Source organism: Monodelphis domestica, chromosome 1 (assembly GCF_027887165.1).
Source record: "Monodelphis domestica isolate mMonDom1 chromosome 1, mMonDom1.pri, whole genome shotgun sequence".
Classification (NCBI taxonomy): Eukaryota; Metazoa; Chordata; class Mammalia; order Didelphimorphia; family Didelphidae; genus Monodelphis; species Monodelphis domestica.
In genome coordinates this window covers 438,477,751-438,499,527 of record NC_077227.1, presented here as the reverse complement: position 1 = coordinate 438,499,527, position 21,777 = coordinate 438,477,751, and the positions used below count along the sequence as shown (strand labels likewise).

Genomic DNA, 21,777 nt, shown 5'->3' with positions numbered 1-21,777 from the left:
TGTGTGGGAGGAAGATATTTTTATTATCAGATGATGACAGGTCTTGAGTTGAAGGAGCAAGTTTTTAATTCTATAATTTCAGGAACCAATAATCAAGCAAAAGGAAGAAAAGATGATATTTGATCAGTGTAGTTATCGCTAAAGTTTCTGGATGTGAGCAACACTTGATTTATCTATTCCTAGGGATAATAGAGGCCCTCCCCTCTTGGGGAGGCTTTCTGTCCTAGTCTCTCCTCCCCTACCTCCTCCATAAAATCCATTTTTTGAGTGACTTAGTATCTGCTTCCCCACACACACACACACACACACACTGAAACAGGTGAGAGGAGAGAAGAAAAAAGAAGAGTTGAGAGAAGGTCAGAAAGTAAACGACAGGGCAAGAAAATGGGAGCCAATAGGAACAAGGAATGTGTTATCTGAGGTGAGTTGAAAGTATTGAGATTGACTGTCTAACATATTTGTTTTTCAGAGCATTTCAGTTGTGTGTGACCCCCATTTGGGGTTTTTGTGGCAAAGATACTGGTATAGTTTGTGATTTCCTTTTCCAGCTCATTTTTCAGATGAAGAAACTGAGACAAACAGGGTTCAATGACTTGTCCAAATCACACAGGTGATAAGTATCTCAGGTCAGAGTTGAACTCAGGAAGATGAGTCCTCCTGACTCTAGACCCAATACTCCATTATTCACTGTGCCACCTAACTGCCCATTTATCACATAAACAAAATCAAATAAATTAGAACTGGAATTCCTTCATTTTGCAGATAAGAAATCAGAACCCAAAAAAGTAAAACAATGCACTCAAGGACATAAAAGTTCTAATCAACAAAGCTGAGATTTGAACTCAGATCATTTTAATGTCAATACTGTGTTGTCTCCAGAATTTACATAGACAGATTAAAAGTGGCCCTCCAAAGTAATCTCTAATGATGTTTCTACTTCTCAATATATTTTTGGAACTCCTCCCTGGGGAGGAGTCTCCAGAGTCAGTTTCTGAGCTAAATAAGTACATCAGTTTCATTATTTTATAGTCACACCCCAAACTACATTACCCAGCTTGATACCCTGCCGCTTTCTCCGTATTTGGCCCCTAATTACTTTTGGTTGTTTAAAAAAATATTCTCAGTGGAGGAAGATTTCCCATCATCCAAGATATTTAATAGAATTTGAGTAAGGCTTCGAAGGCAATTCCCAAAGGGCAGATCCCCAAAAGGTTCTGATCAATGGTTATATGTGTAGCTTACTACCATCCCCCAACCCCAGGGGAACCACTTTAAAGAAAATGGTATTCACTTCAGTGTGCAAATTTTGATCCATTTGCTAAGAACTCAATCAAATGGCTTCCTAGTCCTACCTTTTATACATATAGGTTTGTACTCATGAAAAAAGGAAGAGGCAGGGGAAGAGGATATTTTTGCTTATATGAAGGTTGGTATAGATGCTAATAATAAAAAAAAGAAAGAAAGGCATAGAGAAAGAATAAAATAGGGGCACCCAAATCCAAAGACTAGAACCATAAATTTTAGAGCTGGAAGGGACCTTAGAGATAATCTAGTCCAAGCTACCTCCCTTATACTGAATAAAGGAGAAAGGAGAGGGAAAAGAGAATAGAAGAGGGAGATTCATAAGAAAAGGGAAGGGAGGAGCAGAAGCTGGAGTTAAAATGAAGCACAAAGAGTAAAACAGCAAGGAGAGGGATAATAGCCAGAATAAAAGCTTTTTAGGGGGAGTAAAGAAAAAATAAATAAGCCAGAAGGTTTGGGCATATAGAAGAGAGGAGAGTGAATGAGGAAGGTGCTGGAGAAGCCTGATGACAATGAAGGATAAAGAAGGGAAAGCTTTGGATAGCATTGCCAGAAGAGTAGGGATGGAGAACTTAAGGTTCTGTGGAGCATCTACCTGGAGGGCTCTGTAATAGATACTAGAGGATAAAGGGGACAAGGAAAATGAGGATGAGTTTTTGGTTTGGAGGACCATCTGTGTAGAGGAGGCAGATTTCTAGAGGGTTTTCTGTCTCAAAGTAGGAAAATGGAGAAACAAAGGGCAGTGATAAAAGGACAGGAAAGGGTTCCATGCTCTGGTCCTGGAGGTTCAGTTCTAGCCTATGGAGGAAGACATTCTGTTCCTCACTATTGGCCTTCTCTAACCAAGTCTTGTCCCACATTCAAAATTGCCTGGAACCTCTCTGCTGTAGCATTCAGGTAGGTTTTCTAAATTCGAGTTCCTGATCACCAGCAGGGGGCGCCAGGAGTCCTAGAGCCCCTTTCTCCCTGAGCATCTTCCCTACCCTATTGAAGTGTTCCCAGACTGTCTGGCCTCCTCTGGATCCCTAGCTTCCCTGGTCCTCTGCTCTCTTTCTTTCTTAGGGAAGATCTCTGAGGTCCATCCTGCTCTCCTCACCTGACACTCCCCTGTATTGTTTCCTCTCTTTATCTCTATCCTCCCACTTCCTCCATTCCTCTTATTTTCCCCCCTTTCTTTCAATGTTCTCTCATCTCCAGTTCCTTTTCCTTTCTGTCTCTGTCCTAGTCCCTCTGCTTCTCTTTCCCTTCTGTCCTCCTTTCCTCCCCTCTCCTTGACTTCTCTCAATTCTCTGCTCTCCTTTCCTTCAAGTTGCAGGAACTCCAGGGGACTGCTCGGGCAGTTTAAACAGCTTCTCCCCTCCATTCTCTGGTCCTTAAATTCTCTTTTCAGCACCTTTCAAAGTGCACTTTTGCACCTGAAAATTCCTCTGCCTCCTTTGTCCGTCCTTACTTAACCTTTCTAGGAGTGCCGGGAAGGAAAGAGGAAGAGAAAAGGAAGAATAAAACCACAACCAAAAAGACAGATCAGAGTATGGTCAGAACCTGAACCAGGGTCTGAAATTTCTCCTCCATCCCCATCCCGTATGATATGAGGGACAGCTACCCAACTGTCCCTCACACCCAGACAAAGTACCTTGTTCTCAGAAATGTGAATTTTCCCTATCTCAGGTGGGTTAATGACTGATGGGTCATGGGAACCTCCATTTCTCAGAGTTCCCCACCCCTGACTCCAGGTGTCTTCGCAGGTCAGCATCGGCTAGAGATCAATAAGCCATGAAGAAGTGAGAATGGAGGTTGGGATGGAATTTGGCTGTGCTGAATGGGAACCCCACCAGGAGGGCAAATGCCCTTCTCCTAATGCCCACCAGCCCCTAGCCTCTTCCTGAGGGCCCTAGAAGTGTTTGGCTGAGGGAGGGTTAAAAAGCAACATCCATTTCCCTATTATCTGGTGTAAAAAGTGCCTTTTAAAAAGTCCATATGGCTACTTCCTTTCGACCTGCTTTCCCATCCTCGTCTCTTTGTCAGGCTGTCACTTATAAAAGATCACTTGACTTACAATAACAAGTTCAAAAGAAGACAGAATATAATCAGTTGATCCACGAAGAATTGAAATAAAGAACACCCCACTGCTCCAGTTATCATCCCCATAGAGATAGTGATATTATGGATGTGATTGCTATGCAAATTTCTATAGAAAAAAAAACTTGTATTTTGGAATTTGTTCAAAGAGAATTTCAGACACATCAAATTGGAAAATGCAGAGTGAATGCTTAAACTTTTTAGTATAGGCATGGGAATCTTTTATTTATTTATTTATTTGGGTAATACCACTGGCTAACTCAGATCAAGCTTTGCTCATAAATCTTACTTTATTTTTCATGTTGAGAAAACCTTAATTTTCCCGAGTCAGTTTTTTTTGGGGGGGGCGGGGGGGTGAATGAAGTTAAAATGTGAAAATGTCTTGTGAAAGGGTATCCTTTCTTCTGTGACAGGGTCTGAGCAATAACATCTTTCACCCATACAAACATGTGAGATTGAATCAGGTGCAAGCCTGACTGACTGACTGACCCTAGGCCCTCAGGGTGATTGAGAAGAGTCTTATGGAATGGAAGGTGAGGAGACCTGCTCTTCTTCTCCTTTCTTTCCCTTCCCTTCCCTTGTCTTCTTCTGCCTTCCTTTCCCTTTCCTGTCTTGTGCTCCCTTCCCTTGTCTTCCCTTCTGTTCTTTTCTCTTCCCTTTTCTCTTCTATCTTCTCTTTTCTCTTCCCTTCCCTTCCCTGGTCTTCTCTTTTTTCTCTTCCCCCCTCCATTCATTACAAGCTCACTATCTCATTGAGAAACAAGAGAGAAACACAAAGTTTTCCAACCTCCACCCCCCTCCCGTTTCCTGGACACTTCTTTTAAACTGGAAGCTTTCTGCCTGAGATGTGTTTTTTTTTTCTTTTTCTTAATAATGTATTGTTGTAGTAAACTGATTTAAAATGTATGCCAGTCATCTTCGGGGAACTCATTTCAGTCAAGATGAAACTAGTCTTACCTGAATCAATGTTTTAAGTGTCCCTGTGGCTCGGCATTTGGAATAATCAATCTGTCTCCATCGCTTCTTAACCATGCGCATCACAGGCTTTCTCTCTCTCTCCTTTTTTATTTGCCAACTCTTTCGGATCCTGCCTTTCTGTTATTAACATGCCCCTAATGTCACAAGCGAGTCTTTTCTTTTAAAACAAGCTGCTCATTGGCGTATTTTGATACTTTTTTATTATTACTAAATCTTTTTTCCCATAATTACCCCCACAATCATTATATAATCCCATAACAAAGAGTCTATTGAGGTACCAAGGCTTTTGTCAACTACAGGACATAGAATCCATACTTGCATTATTCAGCCCTTTTCCTCCTTCTCTCTCTCTTCCCTGCTTTGTAGAAACATAACCTATTGCACATTGGCACCTTGCTTTTTTGCTGGTTGTATATTATTTACTAAAAGCGTTTGCCCTCAGGATAAACCTTGCAAAGTTGCTTTAAAAAAGTTATTTGCTTGATAATTAAGTCCTGAAACCCACCGTTTAATGATTATTCTGGACCCATAAGGCAGAGAACGTCCATGACGTTTTTTCCCTAAGTTTAATTACCGTATGCTAATTTCCTTGCCTACTACGTGATTAATTAAAATCATATTTTCATAATCATTTGGCACTAGTATTGTTTTAGAATTATCATGATCCCCTAAATAGTGTCTGTAAATAAAGTCGGCTCTCATGGAAAGAGAATGGGAAGGCGATGCTGAGGACCTTTATGTGTTTGTATCTATGCGATTGGTAACATAACTGGCTTATTTACATTAAATACGCCACAAGGTTAGAGCGCGGATCAACGTCACTTTATCGCTGATTACTTCTCTTAAACGCCGGAGCTGTGACTGATGCTGCACGTCCCGCTGTCCACCAAGATTCACCGGGGAGTTTTTTTTTTTTTTAAGAGACTTTAAATAGTTTCAGGAGCAGGTAAGAATTACGCTTTTTTTTTTCCCTCTCTCTCTCTCTCTCTCTCTCTCTCTCTCTCTCTCTCTCTCTCTCTCTCTCTCTCTCTCAATCTCTCTCGCTGGATAAAAAATTCTTTAGTCAAAGGCAGGGATGCACAGTAATGACAGGCGAAGGGGCTGATATATGTCTGAGTAACGAGTCTGACAATCAGAATGTAGCTCTTAGAGAATAGATAGATTTTAATAAGTGTGTTTACATGAGCTCAAGGTCAGAACCAAGCTGCGCTGTGTTAAATGGTTTCTTAGTTGCTAGACAGAGAGAAAAAATGGACGATCACACACCATTCTTTGTAGATTATTATATCAAGGGTTCAGCTTTTGGCTCATCAAAGCTAAATGCCGCAAGACCTATCTAGTTGCTGTGAATTATGCCAAGACGACAATGGAGAGGTTTTTTAATGGTACAATGCATTCCACCTACCAGATAGGGGGAGTCCGAGCTGAAAGATGGGAATGTCTTCTGATGTTGGATGATTAGTATCAATGAACAGGGTTATTCTGAAAAGAGACAGATTAAAATAAAGCACTCTTTCCTCGGGATGTGTTGGAAACAGTTAGAAGGGCTTTCGGGAGTGGGCGACTGTGGCACTTCGGAGCAGCGCCTGTCCCCCCTCAGCCCTAGAAAATGATCAAGTCAATCATGTGGACATGCCTCATTATTCATTGAACACAATCTTTTACAACGCTTCGTTTACGTGCCGGAGTTTGCTCCCTACTCGTTTCTTTAAGTGTTTAAGGTAAGGAAGACAAAGGTGGAGGGGGCTCGCAGAGGTGCCGAGGGTGGGGGGCACAGGGGGGGCGGGGGGCTCTGGACCTAGTGTCCGAGAGGTGGCAAAGTGAGTTTGGACTCTTTGCATTTCTCCCTCCCCCCTCTCCACCTCACTCCCCCCCCCCATCGCAATGAGGCCTGCCGTTTTTTTCCACCGTGATTAAAAAAATACAGTATAATTAAATATCCATAGCTGTGACGTTTGCAAGAAGGGCTGTCAGGGGAGAAGGAGAAAATAATGAAAGGAGGCGAGGAGCCATTGAATGGCGCTATAGAACTTAGGCTGGAGAGAAAGAGCCCCGTCTGTCTCGCCTCCTTCTCTCCCCCCACCCCACCCCCACCCCAGTCCCAGCCCCCGCCCCAGTCCCTAAACCGTTACTTTGCAGAAGAGTTGCCCCGGATTTTCAGGAGGCAGCTGCGACAGGGGATCCAGGCGCTATCCTCTTCCCTGCCCCCTCCCACTTTTCATCCCCCCCCCCTCTTCAATTCTTCACCCCCGCCCCATCTGAGTGATTCTGTCCTTAAGTTCCCAGAAAAAAACTTTTGGAGGGGGAAGTGGGGAAGTGAGAGGGGGGTGGGAGAGAAAAAGCTGTAGTCCTAGTAAACTTTTGAAGAAGTGACTTTTAAACATTTTTTTTCCCTCCCTTCTTTCTTCTATCTCTGTCTCTCCTCCCTTCTCTGCCTCTCCCTTGCAGGATTCCGGCTCAGCCGGAGTGTAATTTGTAACCATTTTTTTTAATCAAAGTTAGCTGATGCATACCATGTGTCAAACTTGTGAGATTCAAGTGCCGGGGAGACCTGCCATTTTGTGCTCTAATCGACCTCTTATGAATAGGGAGCCGTGCATAATGCTTTGAGCGAACGTTGTGACATTCAAGTATGCACTAAATGTCAGCTCTGGGTTTAAACCTTTGGAGCTCAGGTAAAGGAGAGTTTGCCTGCAAACACTGCCCGGGAGCCGGGGAGCACCTGTCAGCCTCAAATCCCGGCCGGTTTTTTTTTTTCTTTTCCTTTTAAATAGCCGAGCACCATAGATTAAAAAAAAAAAAAAGTAACAGGTTCTAAAGGAAACTTAGATGTCTAGACCCTGGGAGAGAAAGAGAAGGGAGAAACAAGGAGAGAAGCTGGGGTTTGGGGTGGGGACCTATTGGGGGTGGGTGGGAGGGGGAGGGTATTTAGGAGAGGGAGGGGGACTTGGAGTGGGAGCGTGGGTAATGAGGAGGGGGAGAAGAAGCAAGAAGGTATTGGGAAAGTGACGATAGAGACCGAATGGAATGCACCCCCCCTCTTCTTCACCTCTCCCCCATACAGAACTGGGCTATAAAGATCTGATAATGCTTCTGCTTTGCGAATTATTTTGCAAAGATGAAGAATTAAGGAAAACAGTCGTAGGCGGGACCTAGGATATATTTTAGGAGAGAGAGAGAGAGAGAGAGAGAGAGAGAGAGAGAGAGAGAGAGAGAGAGAGAGAGAGAGAGAGAGAGAGAGAGAGAGAGAGAGAGAGAGAGAGAGAGAGAGAGAGAGAGAGAGAGCTTTTCTTTGATGACGAGTAGGAAAGAATCCAGATCTCAATGCGCCCATCTGTTGCAGTTTTGCAAATAATTTAAAATATAGACTCTATGTATATAGATAGATGTATATAATGTGAGGGAAGATTGAAACGCAGACGCCAGCGAACTTTAAAAAAAAAGGGAGAGAAGGTGGTGGGAGGTGTGGCGGGGGATGGAGATTTTTTCTTTTTTTCTTTTTTCTTTTGGTCTCAGAGTCTTCTAGGGAAACTACAGAAGAGATTTCTTTGGGGACAGGTGGAAAGTTAAGGGTTTTTTTTTTTTTTACTTCTTCATCCGTGAGTCGGTGTCTGCAATCTGTTTCTTGGCGAAATAGTTAGAGGACTCCGTGGGTTTGGTAAATGTTTGCGTTTAATGTGTGTGTGTGTGTGTGTGTGTGTGTGTGTGTGTGTGTGTGTGGTTGTTGGGGGGGGGCAAGATAAAGGATTGAGATGACGGGGTGTTGCTTTAAAATGGGGGGGAGGGGCTCCGAGGAAGAAGAGGGATGGGGAAATAACAGTAAACAGCCTATTCGTGTGCTTGGGTCTTTTTGCAGAAGGGGTTTTGTTGGGAGGATATTGTTATGTCTATAATAGTGTCTAGGAGAAGACGTGATTTCTCATTGCTCTTCAGCAGAAAATGAGTTGGCTTAAAGGAGTCCTAGCAAGCTAGACCCAGCGAGCAAAGCCTGCCGGCTCTGTTTGTTATGCAGAAAGCACCGACAGACAATGAAAATAACACGCCGCCGATACTAGGCAGTAGTAGGGAAGCTGTTCTCTATTACCCCCCCCCCCCCACCTCCCCAGCCGAAGGAGAGTGTGTGTGAGCGAATTTGTGTGTGCATGTGCGCGCGCTCGCGCGCGCGTGTGTGCGTGCGTGTGTGTGTGTGTTACTACTGTCTGTCTGTGCTTCAGCATGTAGTGTTTCTCACAAGGCTGTGCAGTTTAAAATAAATCCAACAGGGGCCGTGTTTGCTGAGCTGATTTGACCCGTTGATAGAGATAGTGGTAGTCCAGCTTCCAGGGGTGGAGTGGACGCCAAGGGAGGGGAGGGGAGAGACGGGGGCGGGAAGGGAGAGTGTTTGGGTTTGTGTTGGGTCGAGGGAGAAAGAGGTAAAAGGGGGGAGAGTAGAAGGATGAATGATTATTTTAAGTGTCATAATTAAGTTTAGAAGCTGCCACAAAAAAGAAGAGGACTGATCGCTTTGAGCCGCACTACAAAGGGGTTTGGCAAACTTGGGGAGGCGGTGGAGGGTGAGAAGCGGGCGGGAGTGCAGAAGAGCAGAGATTCACCGGGATCACTGTGCTTTCTTTACTAGATTCAGAGTAGAAAGTATATTATTACTTAAAACCAGATTCCCTTAATCTTCTGGGTTATTTTTTAAATCTCTTTTCCTCTAGCTCAAATCTTTGTTCCTAAAGTGAAAGGCAACTTCTAGGAGGAGAGAGAAGATAAAAAGAGGGAGAGAGTGAAAAAAAAAAAGGGGGGGGAAGGGGAGAGTAAAAAGGGGGAGGGAGAAAGAGGAGATAAAAAGAAAGGCGAGCAAGCGCCCCCCACCCCCAGCTTTGGTGTTGAAATGGTAAACCCAACTAAGGAGGGTCGCTGGGAAAGTGGACATTACGGCTTTAATTAACTTCAAGATGATCTGGCGAGCAGGACCTGGCGTAGTGGTGACGCGCCCCCATAAATCTGTCCAGTACAGTGTGTTGCATTGAACTATTACAGTAGCCTCGTCATACTGAATATTCACCACCTATCCCGGAGCAGATTTGCATAATTGGATCTTTTTTTTTTCTTCCTCCTCCTTCCTCCATGAAACTTGTTTGCAAACCCAAGTGAAAATCGCGACGATCTGCATGATTTAAAACGGTTCAAACATATTCCAAAGTAAGTGACCTGCATAAGTACATCAATAGGTTAAGTGCAAATAAGATGGGAAGTGTTTCTGAAAGCCGAACATTCCCGGCTGGTCTCTGGGGCGGCTTCTCAAGAGCGGGATTTTTCTGTAGCCTCGGGGACTTTAGGTTTTCTGTCTTCTTTCCTAACTTTTTCCTCAGACTTCTTAGGCAAGGTGAGGTGGTGGTGTTGCTGCTGTGTGTGACTGAGTGTATGTTTTTCTTTTCCTGTGCGATGTATGTACCTGTACGGAGACTTTGAAAATGATTATTTTTGCAAATGTGTAGTGTTGCTGTCTGTGGCTCGGTGATGTGTGGTTGGATATGTTCCTCTCCCCATCATTCAGCTCATCACCATGCTGAGGACCCTAAGGTCCTGTGCGCCTTCGGGAATTGGGGGGGGGGGGGTCCTATGCTTTAAAAAAAAAAAACAAAAATAAACTAGAAAGAGCTGATCACTTAACCCTCGAATGATCTCTTTCTAGTTGCTTGACGAAGATTGACCCCGGCATTTTCACTAAAAAATGAGGTTCACCAAGGGATTGAGAAATCTTTTGGCAGTGCTATAAATCATATGGTTGAGAGCAACTGTAGTCATTGAGCACCCCAGTCATTGCTGGATGAGATGGTTAGTGATTTTTTTAAGTCCCTTGGTCTGTCATTTTTAAAAAAATATATGTTTTGTTTTGTTTTTCAATTTAGAACCTGGGTGAAAAGTAACTTTAAAAATGCAATTCTGATTTCTACTCATTGGAATGGCTGGAAGAGGTCAGGGTATGGAAAGGGGGCCCCCTGAGGCTGAGGTTCAGGGCCTGGAGGAGGAGGAAAAGTGGGGAACCCTAATATTTCATTCTTTTTCTCTGCTCGGTGAATAGGCGCTTCTGGCTGAAGGCTGTTTTAGTTATGATGTCATTCTGATAGTGGAGTGCAAATGTCTCCTGATTCTACCATTAAACGCCTGGCTGATTTGCCTGATAATGATAGCATTGACGTCCTGCTCCTTGACAAATGTAAGCCCGATGAGCCCTATGAATTAACTTTTTTCCCCCCATAGAGGAGAGAGCTCAAGAGCTCCTAGACTCCAGAATATAGCAAAACTCTGCCTTTGAACCTTCTCATGGTTACGAACCCAAATGTTAGCACAGATTCTTTTCCCCTGTCATGTTGACTCTTATTTTTCCAAAGTTTGAGTCAACTTCAGAGGGCTTTGATTTGTAACAGGGTTACATGAGTATCATAAGTAAAGAATGTTTAATTTGATAAAGTCACGATCAGTTAATAACCAGATACATAAATTCATGTTTTATGATGTCCAGAAATTTTTCTCTCTCCCCTCCTCTCCATTTAGTTGATCTTTAGGTGAAGAACTTAAAATGACATCTGTTCTTTTTCTCATTCTCTTAAGTGTGACTTTATGTTAATATCACCGGGAGTAAACCGGATTTAGTGTTGATTTTTTAATAGTGTACAATGATTTAAGCTTTCTTTTGATTTACTGTTCAAATGAAATTTGCATAAATGTGATGAAAATGAACTTAACATCTGGGCATGTGAAAAAAGGTTAGTACCTCGTATTTCATCTGCAGAGATAGTCTTTAAAATGTTTTCCCCCTAAACTAGGCTTAGTGAAACAATTCCTGAAGACATAAATGGTAATTATGGAAAACCTGTAGAAAATGCTTTCAATAAATTTGCATTCACTTGGACCACTGAACCGCCAAAGGTATTGTTTGTGCCTTGGGGTGCTTAACTTGTGAACAGGGCTGAAGGTCTTTAGTACTCAGCAAGTTAACTGTGCTGGTTGTGCCTGTCTTCTGGGAGGAACTGAAGAATGGGGAGAATGACGGTCACACTGATGTCCATGCTAGAGGCCAATAGCCCCTTGATTATCCAAGAAGACAGGGAGGAGACAGAAGTTGCAGCCTTTGGTACCACAATTTAGCTTCTAGCACTGGAGGCAGTACTGAGATGAGAAACTATGATCTGCACTACAGAAAGCTGACACATTAACTTGTCTAGCCAGCCTAAGGTGACCAAGGAAATTTACATTAGAACAGACCTATAAAATCCACTAGCCCATTAAAATAGGCTCCTACTTACAGTCCGAATAAGCACAAGCTCATCTCTAATGTCAGGAAATCAGAGTTAAAGAGCTGTGTGTGTGTGTGTGTGTGTGTGTGTATGTGTGTGTGTGTGTGTGTGTGTTTCCCCTTCTTGCTTTCTGCTCAAAAGTTGGTTTTGAATTGCACAGGTGTCTTGAATGGAGAAAGAAAAAGAAAGAGCAGTTCCTGAGAATATAGATGAACTTATTTTTTTTAAAGAGTGTCATAAAAGAAAAAAAAGCAAATAGATTTATTTTCCCAGTTTGAATGAGGACAATTATAGCCTTTTAACATCTTTGGATTTAGTGTTTTTAATAAGGCTGTAAGTAAGCTGAAATATCTGCTTGTGTTGAGTTCTCAACATTATTTAAAGGGAGACTTTACCAAAGTGAAACATGGAAATCTGCAATGTGAAGGTCGATTTGTAGTCTTTGATCAGAAAAGAAGCCTTAGGAACTGCTCATCTTCACCTTCAACTTCATTTTTACTCTCCTCATCCCACCCTCTATATTAGTGATACCAGGAAGATATTTACATTTTTGTATGCCTTGGTACTTGGTAATTCCTTTCTTAGGACTTTAGTTGATGGGAGAAGAAAATTTAGATTTTCTAATTTTTATTCTCAAGTATTCAGCTTTTTAAGTTAGATTTTGGGAAGAGAAAAATGTTAGGCCCAAGTTTTCACTCCGAGTATCTTTGGCTTTAGGCTTAAAACAGTATTGTTGGGTAGGCGAGTAGAAAGAAGGAATTAGATTCCTGTTTTGTAAAAGTGGCTAAAAGCTGGTGATAGTTTATAAGTTCATGAAATTCATCTCTAGTTCAAGACAGATGACTTCTGTAGATATCTGTAGAGATTCAAGGTAATTCAATCTTACCTTTTCTGTCCATATATAGGTTACAATGGTTTGAAAAGAAAAGACACTACCACAAAAATTTTTTTAAATGCTTTCCATTTGGATGACTCAATGAGAGACTTGCAGTAGATGACATGGACTATTGATGATTAGTCTAGTTCACCATTCATTCATCTAACAAACATCTGTTGAGTACATACTCTGTACAGAGCACCAGACTAGGCATAGTGGAGGGATGGAATGATATGTAAAGTTGTGTTGTTTAAAGTCTCACAAGAGGGCAAAGACATATACTTAAATAGATAAATAAAAAAATAAAGTGTGAGAGTGCATGATAGATACACAGTCTTAGAATTCTTCAGAGGGAGCAATTAGTTTCAGCTTCAGCTCACATTCTCCATTCATTCTGGCTCTCCTGTTGGTGACTTTAGGGATTGACTTAAAGGTAGATTGGGCCAGGCTTGAATAGGAAATGAGAAAATAGGGAGCTCTGGTAGATGAATCTGCACTGCCCAAATATACTAATTCTATGAATGACATTTCTATCCTTTCTGGCCCCTTGGGAGGGGTACCTGAAAGACAACCTCTTACCCTAAAAGAAACAAACAAATGTTAAGTGGTGAATTCTTTCTCCTAGGATGAGACATCAGTAAAAATCAAAGGGTCCACCTTGGGATCTCTCCCCACATCTAAGGATACACCTCATTTCCAAAATGCAGAGTTAATTAACTCAATGAATGGTAGTCATGGAATTCCCTACAAGGTCTGTTGTTGTTGTTCAGTCATTTCAGTGGATTTTCACTCTTTGGGCCCCTTTTAGGTTTTTCTTGGCAAAGATACTAGAGGAGTTTGCCATTTCTTTCTCCATGTCATTTTATAGATGACAAACTGAGATAAACAGGATTAAACTACTAAGTGTCTGAGGCCAGATTTGAACTCAGGAGGATGTCTTCCTGACTTCAGGCCTGGTCCTCTTTCCACTATGACACTTAGTTGCTCCCTGAAAGGTTCAGCAGAAAGCTAATTATTTCAGAATGCAAGCTGTTCCAAGAGGTCAAAATTCCTTATTTTTACTTTTATGTAAATCTGTGGGTCAGTCTTTTTGCCATAGGTGCCACAGACTAAGTTAAACCTACCCTTTAGCATAGAGAAGCCAGTGAAGGTGTAAGTCCTTTATAAGACTGGATCCAATGGACTAATCTGTCTGGATTCATGTTCCACCATGCTTTTTAAAAATCTTCTCTGACCCTTACTTTAAGGATTATGTCAAACACAAGTCATGTCCTTTTTAAGGTGATCAAAACCTTTGAAATGAATGAAGATTATATGTTACAGCAACCAACCATGGTTGTTCTTTCCAATAGGACAGGAAATTTCTTGGTGAAAATATTGTCACCTAGGATACCAAGACTTAAGATACCAACTTAAGTCAGGATACCATAAGGTTACCCTACGAGAAGCTTTGTGAAGGATACCTTTTTCCTTAAGGAAGAGTCCATTTTCTAGATGGTGTGGGGATGGTCTCCCTACTCCTAGGTCATCTGCATGGCTTTCAAAATAGCACCCAGAGTTCAAAATAATTTTTTTTTGTTCAAGATGAAGAGCAAGTTGGGCACACCAGCATGTGTTCTTGCTTAGACAACACCTCATATCTCACCATCTGATCTGGGTATAGACCTTCCCTATTTGTTTTTAAGTATGAACTTTACACATAAGACAGTGTCGCTCAGACTGTCTTGCTGTTGACTTTATTAGGTCAATACCCAGTGATCTGTCAAATATTTTTTAAAAAACATAGGATGACTACTAGGGAAAGTAGGAACCTAGATTTAGAGCTAGAAGGATCCTTAGGGTCTAATCTAGTCCAATGGTTTCAAACTCAGATAGAAATAGAGGCTGTTAAACTATATACAAAGAATTGTTTGTGAGTTATTAGATAAATTTTTATTTTGTTAAATATTTCCTAATTACATTTTAATCTGAATTGGACTGATCTTGGGAGGTTTTGTGGGTCACATTTGACACCCTTGAATTCTAGTCATTTTACATATGAATAATAGAATTTTCAAGGCAGTAGAGTGGCTTGTCCAAAGTCAGAGTTGGAAAGTGGAAGAACTGCAATTAGAAACTGGGTCTTCTGATTCCCAGACCTGTTATTTTTCCATGCTTCCTTCAGGCTTTTACAGAGCTTACATGGAAAGTCTGTGGGAAAGCTGAAAGCTTTGAGGGGAAGGCAGGCTACTTGTCTGTGATGGAGAGCAGGAAACATGAGCATTTAGGAAGGATGTTAGTTAAGGTAAATAGCAAAAGATTCAGTTTATAGGTCCTCCACCTCTACCCCCTCCACCTCTACCCCCGCCACTTCCCCTGCCTTTTTTCCTAGGCTTAGTTGGTGGTTTTTCGATGAGAAAATTAAATGCCATTTTGACACAGGAAAAATGATCACCGTAGGCTTGCAATGACATTATCCCGAAAGTTCTGTATCACTATAGCAGAACTCTGATTATCCATGTTCTCCATAGCGAGGTCTTTTTTGATTAACAAAGGTGGGGGCTAGTGTCCTGGGAGAATGTATGCTATTCACTCAGAGCAGTCTTCATCTTTTCTTGTCCATATCTCATTTTCCCCAAGATTTTGTTTGTCAGGTCAAGTCTGCTGCTTTTTTGCTTATATTCAGAAATTTAGAGTTTCCTGTCTATTTGTGCCTGTCGTACTGCCATTCCAAACCCCTGGCTTATCAGATTTTTTTTTTTGGTTGCTTCATTATAAAAGTACATGAAAAGGAAAGATAAAATAGCTCTATTCAGATTGTAAAGGCCAAAATATAGATTCCCTAAAATCAAGGTTAATCACCGAAATGCCTATTCAGCCTTAATTATAGTGATGTTACCATTATTCCAAGCCTGCAGCTCTCACTTGCATGTAATTCCCATTGATTCTGATGGGATTTAGGTTCATGGAAGGACTGTAGGATAGGGCCCTAAGGGGCTTGTTCTTGCATTAATTCAAGGGACATTTATGTCTATAATTTCCATTAGAAATAGTGGAGCTTACCTATATATATTCCTCAGGTGCCTGTAGAAGAAAAGTCCCTGGAATTTCAGCAATTATGTCTTTCTCCATTTAGATCTTAATAGGTAAGAAATATATATGAGAAACACTCTGTACTTTTTCTTAAGGATATTACTTTGATTGTTAAAATATCCTTTAAAATGTAAATTAAAATTTGTTACTTGGTGAACATAAGCATTACTGTTCATTTGGATTCCAAGGAGACCTAATAATTAGGGGGTGAATACTAGAAAAGGCAGTGAATTACTATATAGAAAACTGAGATCTGGAGATGATTTTATATATACACTTATATGAATATATCTATATCTATATCTATATCTTTTTCTCAGTGTAGGGATTGTCTTTTGCCTTTTTTTGTATCCTACTCACTTAGCTCAGTACTTGGCACAAAGCAGATATTGAATAAATTCTATCTAACCAACTGACTGATTATATGTGTATTTGTATGTATATGTGTATATGCATACAATCATCTCTAAACCTAATTTACTTAAATAGTTCAACATTTAATTTTATCTTTAAAAAGACTGGTAATATATTTGTTTTATACTGTCAAGAGAAGAAAGGAACACAAACATGATTTTGAACTTCTAAATAATACCTTTTTGAAGTGAAATGATGCAAACCCTACCAAATTATGAAAGGCTATCATTCCCATGAAGTCTATTGAATACTTGGGGAAAAGTCTTATTGAAAATGCACTTCAAGCTGTTTAATTATGTTGTCTCCTCCACCCCAGGACTCCTTTTTTTTTTTTTTTGCTTTGTGATATGTTTGATGCTAAGTGGCTATTTTAGTCCATGTAAGTCTACAAGTAGAAAATACTCCTGTTCACTAAAGAAACATGACTGGATCTGTTAATTAAACCCAGCTCAGGGATTTCTTAAATGTCTGAGAAACTTTTTTTTTTCCATAAATGTTCCCCCTGAAAAAAGCAGGGTCAGGTCTTATCAGTGGTGGTCTCCCTCCAATAGCAGGAGGAAAGTTCAAAAGGTGGGAGATGGGGTGGTGTGGGAAGCTGCACTAGGAAGGGGGCCATGTATTGACATGAAAGGATTGTGTCTGAAGAGGGAAAACCTCCTCTGATCTCTGAGAGCTGCATCAGTGCAGGTCCCCACTGCATAAGCTCTATGCCATTTCTGAGTGGTTTGAAGAGCCAGCTCCGTTTGGAGCTTTAAGAGACTTAGACGAGATCATTTCAGAAGCAAAAAGCTAACCAGAAAACCCATCCTCAGTTCTTTTCCCATTTTACCGTCTTGGCTGCTACTCTTTACTCGTCTGTTTTTAGATAACTTCTCATTCCAAACTTTTTTCTGCCCATTGGATGCCATTGCAATTACAAACTCGTTTAAACGTCCCGTAGCTTTAAGAAAAGAAAGAGCTTTCATTAAAGTTTTTTTTTTTTGAGGGGGATTGGGAGTGGGCTAGAATCATGTTTACCTTTTAAATTCCTGTCCAAGCTGTTGCTAAGGAAGCTGGAAGGAAAGACCAGACACACAAATGGATTTGTATCTTTAAAAGAAAAAAAAAAGCAAATTGTCTATTACAGCTCCAAGAGGACATTATTTTGCAACAATTCTCACTTCTAACTAAGGTAGATTATCTTGCTTCCGAGCAGATGATATATGATGTGCCCATTTTGAGCGTGTCCGTCTGGACAATAGTCCTCATGAAAATACATGTGACAGGGCTTAAGATGATGTGCTCTGTCTCTTGGTAAGGATGGGCATGGCATTTTTTAGGGTATCCTTTATTCCTCAGGCATAGTTGTCTGATAAGGTCAAGTGGTATATTCACAATACCTGATTGCCTGATGTATTCAAGGATCTGGACCCTGAAACAGGCTGTATTTTGACATTTTAAGCCCTTATCCTGATCCCAGCAACCTTGATCCTGGACTTTTTTTTTTTTTTACAACAGCCCCAGATTTGGATCGAAGATATGTCCACGTGTGAGATTCTTCAATAAGTGTTTACTCCGTTTGGTCAGGGGGACTGCCTGTGTTTAATTGAAAAATGCCAGGCTGTTATTTAGTTGACAGGGGCCTCAGGTGTCTCTGTTAGGAAAACTTTTGAAGAACAATCGGATCCTTTCTTCCTGTCTCTCCCTTTTTTGTCCTTATGATATTATTGTGCAGATAAAAATCAGGCAATTTCTATGTGAGATCCAAATTCCACTCTCAAGAAAAATTTGCTCGGTGATATGGCTGATAAGGACATTCCATCTGTGTGGGTACTGAAGACAAAATTGAGAAAGTGCAACTCTTTCCCTTTCACTGACTTCTAGTTAGGACTAGCCTCCTGTGGGCTAGCTACGGAAGCCTGGCACTGTGAGAATTTGTTTCTTCAGAAAGCAGAGGTTCTCTCAATGATATTGAAGGCAAAATATGACATAAAACCATCATTCGTGTTTAAATGTGAACATATTTATGCTAAGCAATCTCCCATTCTTCGTTACACTAATCATTGCTTGACTTGTGGGTGAAAGAGCTCCTTAAGTCTTCTCTTTGACAATGTGGTCAACACTTAACCCTTTGATTAACATGATCTGATTTTACAAGTTTCCACAGACATTGTCTTGTCTTTCCAGAAGTGGTAGGGGCCAGAGTGGAATTTGGTGGTGTCTGCAAATGGCAATGAGTGAAATATAATGTATCAGGAGCATTTAAATGATTTTATTTGGGGGTCACTTCCCATAGGCATGTTTTTGAGCTTCCTCCTCCCTGAGGGTGCTCTCTGTGACTGGAAAGTTTGCTTGGCCTGGTTGGAAATGAACATTTAAAAAATCAGGAATATAATTCAATTCAACAAACATTTGTGTGTCTAGCCTTGTATGGGAGGACATGGCCAGGAGCTATCAGATGAGCAGGCATGGATAGATTCCAATTTGCATCTTTGTAGTTATGTGCGTGCTAAGAATAAAGAAGATATAAAGACTAGTCCCCACCTTCAGAGGGATTACAAGATAATCAAGAGTGGAGGATAGGGAAATTAATAATAATAATAATAATATACTGAAATAATAATAACAACAGTAGCTAGAATTTATAGAGCACTTGAAGATTTGCAAAGCATTTTACATATGTTAACTCATTTGGTCCTCACAGAAACCTTATGAGGTAGGTACTGTTATCCCAGTTTTACAGATGAGGAAACTGAGGCACAGAAAAATTAAGTGTCCAGGGTCACAAAACTAGCAATAACTGAGGAACATTTGAACTCAGATCTTCTTGATTCTAAGTCCAATACTCTTATAATACAAAATAGATTCTGATAAAGACATTAGAGAAACATATAAGACATTATATGAGATAAGAGTGAGAGCTATGGTCATTTCCAAATGGGAAGAACTTGAACTTGTTTGATTTTTTTTTTGGCTTTTTAACCAATTTAGGCATAAATGTTCTAGAAACAAAGAGGTCTCAGTGACAATAGAAGGCAAATGAGCACATATTCATTCTTTCCTTGTTCTTCTCAAAAGCAGTCAAATGGAATATCTTACTTGATAACTTCCGATGAAATCCAATTCAATTAAGTACTGACTTTTAAATATTTCTCTCTGAAAAAGTGTTTTTAGGTGGGTCATCATCAGAGCTGTGCATGGGAGGTTTTCATTGCTTATGGAAAAATAAGCAATTATCAACAGAGCTTTCGCATACCTCTAGTGAATGTACAATACCAACTTTCCAGAAGACTTGGCAACTTGGGATCAGAGCATTTAGAGTTGGATGGGACTCTAAGGAAGATTGGTCTAATGCCTTCAGTTTTGTGGGTGAGAAAATGAAATCCCAAGGAAGGGGATGTGACTTGCTCAATGTCACATACCTGATTAGTGGGAAACCAGGCTAATATTCAGGTCTTATGTCCTCCCAGTCTGGTGTTCTTTCCATTATATCATTCTGCTTTATCCACCAAGAGTTCATTCCCCATTCTAAATATGTTTAGCCAACCCAGCATGGTCCCCAGTTGTCATGATTCTCAAAACATTTCTGGATTCTGAGCCACTTTAGTGGGGCAAAGATCTCATTAATTCCTTCCTCCCATTTGCTCCCATTTAACACCGAGAAAAGAAAAAGACTTCTTCAGATTTAATGGGAAGAATAATATTACCTTTGATAAGACACTAAGGAGGTGATAACTGTTTTTCTTATTAAATATCATAACTAAGTTACTAAGTCACCCTTGCAATAAAAGGCTAGACATTTATTGTATTCTAAACACTGGAGCAGAACTACTGCTGGGCCAAGCTTTGGAAGCCACTAATATACTGAGTCTTTTTTAGAAATAATTTCAGGTATCTTGAAGACATCTTGTGGTTTCTCTGTTCCAATAGGATAGAGACTTAGAAATGGAAATATCATAGGGTGCCCTGGAGTATAACCTCATTTCCTCTTCTTTCCATACCCTGAATTTTTTTCAACTTTAAAAATTCTTACATTAATAAGAAGCAGCATGGTATGGTAGAAAGAGAGCCAGTCCTGGAGCCAGAAATACTTAAGTCAGGCCTTTGACACCTATTGGCTGTGTGACCTTGGGCAAGTCACTGAGCCATATATTGTAAAGACAGGTCTTTGAATCCAAACCAAATAGTTTAAAATAATATAATAATTTAAAATAAGCAAATAATCTAATTTTAAACCAAACAAGCTAAAATATGCTTTTGAAAGCATATATCAATTTTAAATCAAGTAACAAGTATTTTTTTCTTCTATTTCCTTCTGATTTGTTTTTCCATTTGTATTATAATTAGGTAAATAATAATAACAGCAACAAAAGCTGGCAGAAATAAATAGGAAAAAAACCATGGTAGAGGGAGAACACAGTGGGAAACAGAGGACTTTTGTTTACTCAGACATAAGAAGCAGTGTGGCATAATGGACATAGAACTGGCCTCTGAATTAGGATGACCTGGATTTAAATCCATCTCTGGCAAATACTCATTGTGGAACCCTAACTAAGTCATTTGACTTCTGAATGCTCTGTGCAATTCTAAGATTTTGCAGTGCTGATCTGCAGAGGAAGTTTCCTCATCTGGGAATTCCCTATAGCAATGAAATTACAGGTAGGTTCTGCCACTATCTTATCTCTGCATGGTTGTATAATATATATTCCTATTCTCTCTGCTTTCTCCCAGTAGTATCACCTCACATGAGTTCTATCATATTGATAATTTCATAAGATGCAATAATATTTCATCACATTTATATGCCTCAATTTCTCCCATAATTTTCTAATCATAGAACATGTAGATTGTTTCCTAGTTTTTCTTTCTTAGCAATAAAATCTGCTGGAATATTTTTTTAGAGCTAGTTATCCCCCCCCTCCCCTTTTAATAACATCTTTAGACAGGCAGTTACATGGTGCACTGGGTAAAGTGTGGGGTCTGGAGTCAAGAAGATGAGTCTGTGTTCAAATTTGACTTTAGACATTTCCTAGTCATGTGACCTTGGACAAGTCACTTCATTCTGTCTGCTACAGTTTCTTTAAAATGAACTGGAGAAAGAAATGGCAAATCACTTTAGTATCTTTGCAAGAAACACCCCAATGGGATCACAGAGAGCCAGAGGGAAATGAAACTACTGAACAACAAACAAAAATTCTTAACATAAAGTCTTAGTGTCATTGGATTAAAGAGTAATAATAAGTTGGCAATTCTTATATATTGTCATACTGCAATCCACCAAAGTTTGCCTCAAGTCAGTTCCACCACCATGGTGATAGAGTAGTGTGGATAGCTTTTCACAGCCTGCCAACATTGACTTTTAATAGTTTTGTACTATATTTACTGGTTTAATGTGTTTAAGGTAGTATCTCTAGTAGTATATTTGAATTTGTGTTTCTCAAATTATTAGAAAGTTGGAATGGTTTTCTAGATATTCTTTTCTGCCCTCAAAAACCTCCACCTTGGCTGATCCTTATGCAAAGTTTAAAGCAAACCAGTCATTTCTCTTGGTTTCTTGGGGTCCTTGTTCCCAGCTTTCCATGGGAAAAGACAGGGAGCACTTCTGTCCTCATCTTATTTTCTGAAAAAGAACCTGAGACCCATCTTAAGCTCTGGATTTATAAACTCTTACTAGTGTGACAGAGAGGAATGTAATTACCTTTGATTCCATTGTATTCATGAGTTCATCCATGTAGACATTCCTTCCACTGATAATAATTTCAACCCAGCCACACTTTCTCATCTGGTGCC

At 40.4% G+C, this 21,777-nt stretch overlaps 1 protein-coding gene across 15 annotated transcripts in view; it reads left to right on the top strand.

Annotated features, from left to right (window-relative positions):
* The first annotated feature begins 4,642 nt into the window (after positions 1-4,642).
* Positions 4,643-21,777, top strand: part of ZNF536 (zinc finger protein 536) — a 622,265-nt gene continuing 605,130 nt past the window's right edge. For 3 of the 15 annotated variants that reach the window (XM_007474796.3, XM_007474793.3, XM_056812230.1), the window contains exon 1: positions 5,341-6,080. The gene's annotated coding sequence lies outside the window, so the exon portion shown is untranslated. Of the gene's footprint in view, positions 5,306-5,340; positions 6,081-8,187; positions 9,547-21,777 lie in introns of those variants that run through there. The other 12 variants (XM_056812227.1, XM_056812228.1, XM_056812237.1 and 9 more) reach the window with 5 other exon arrangements.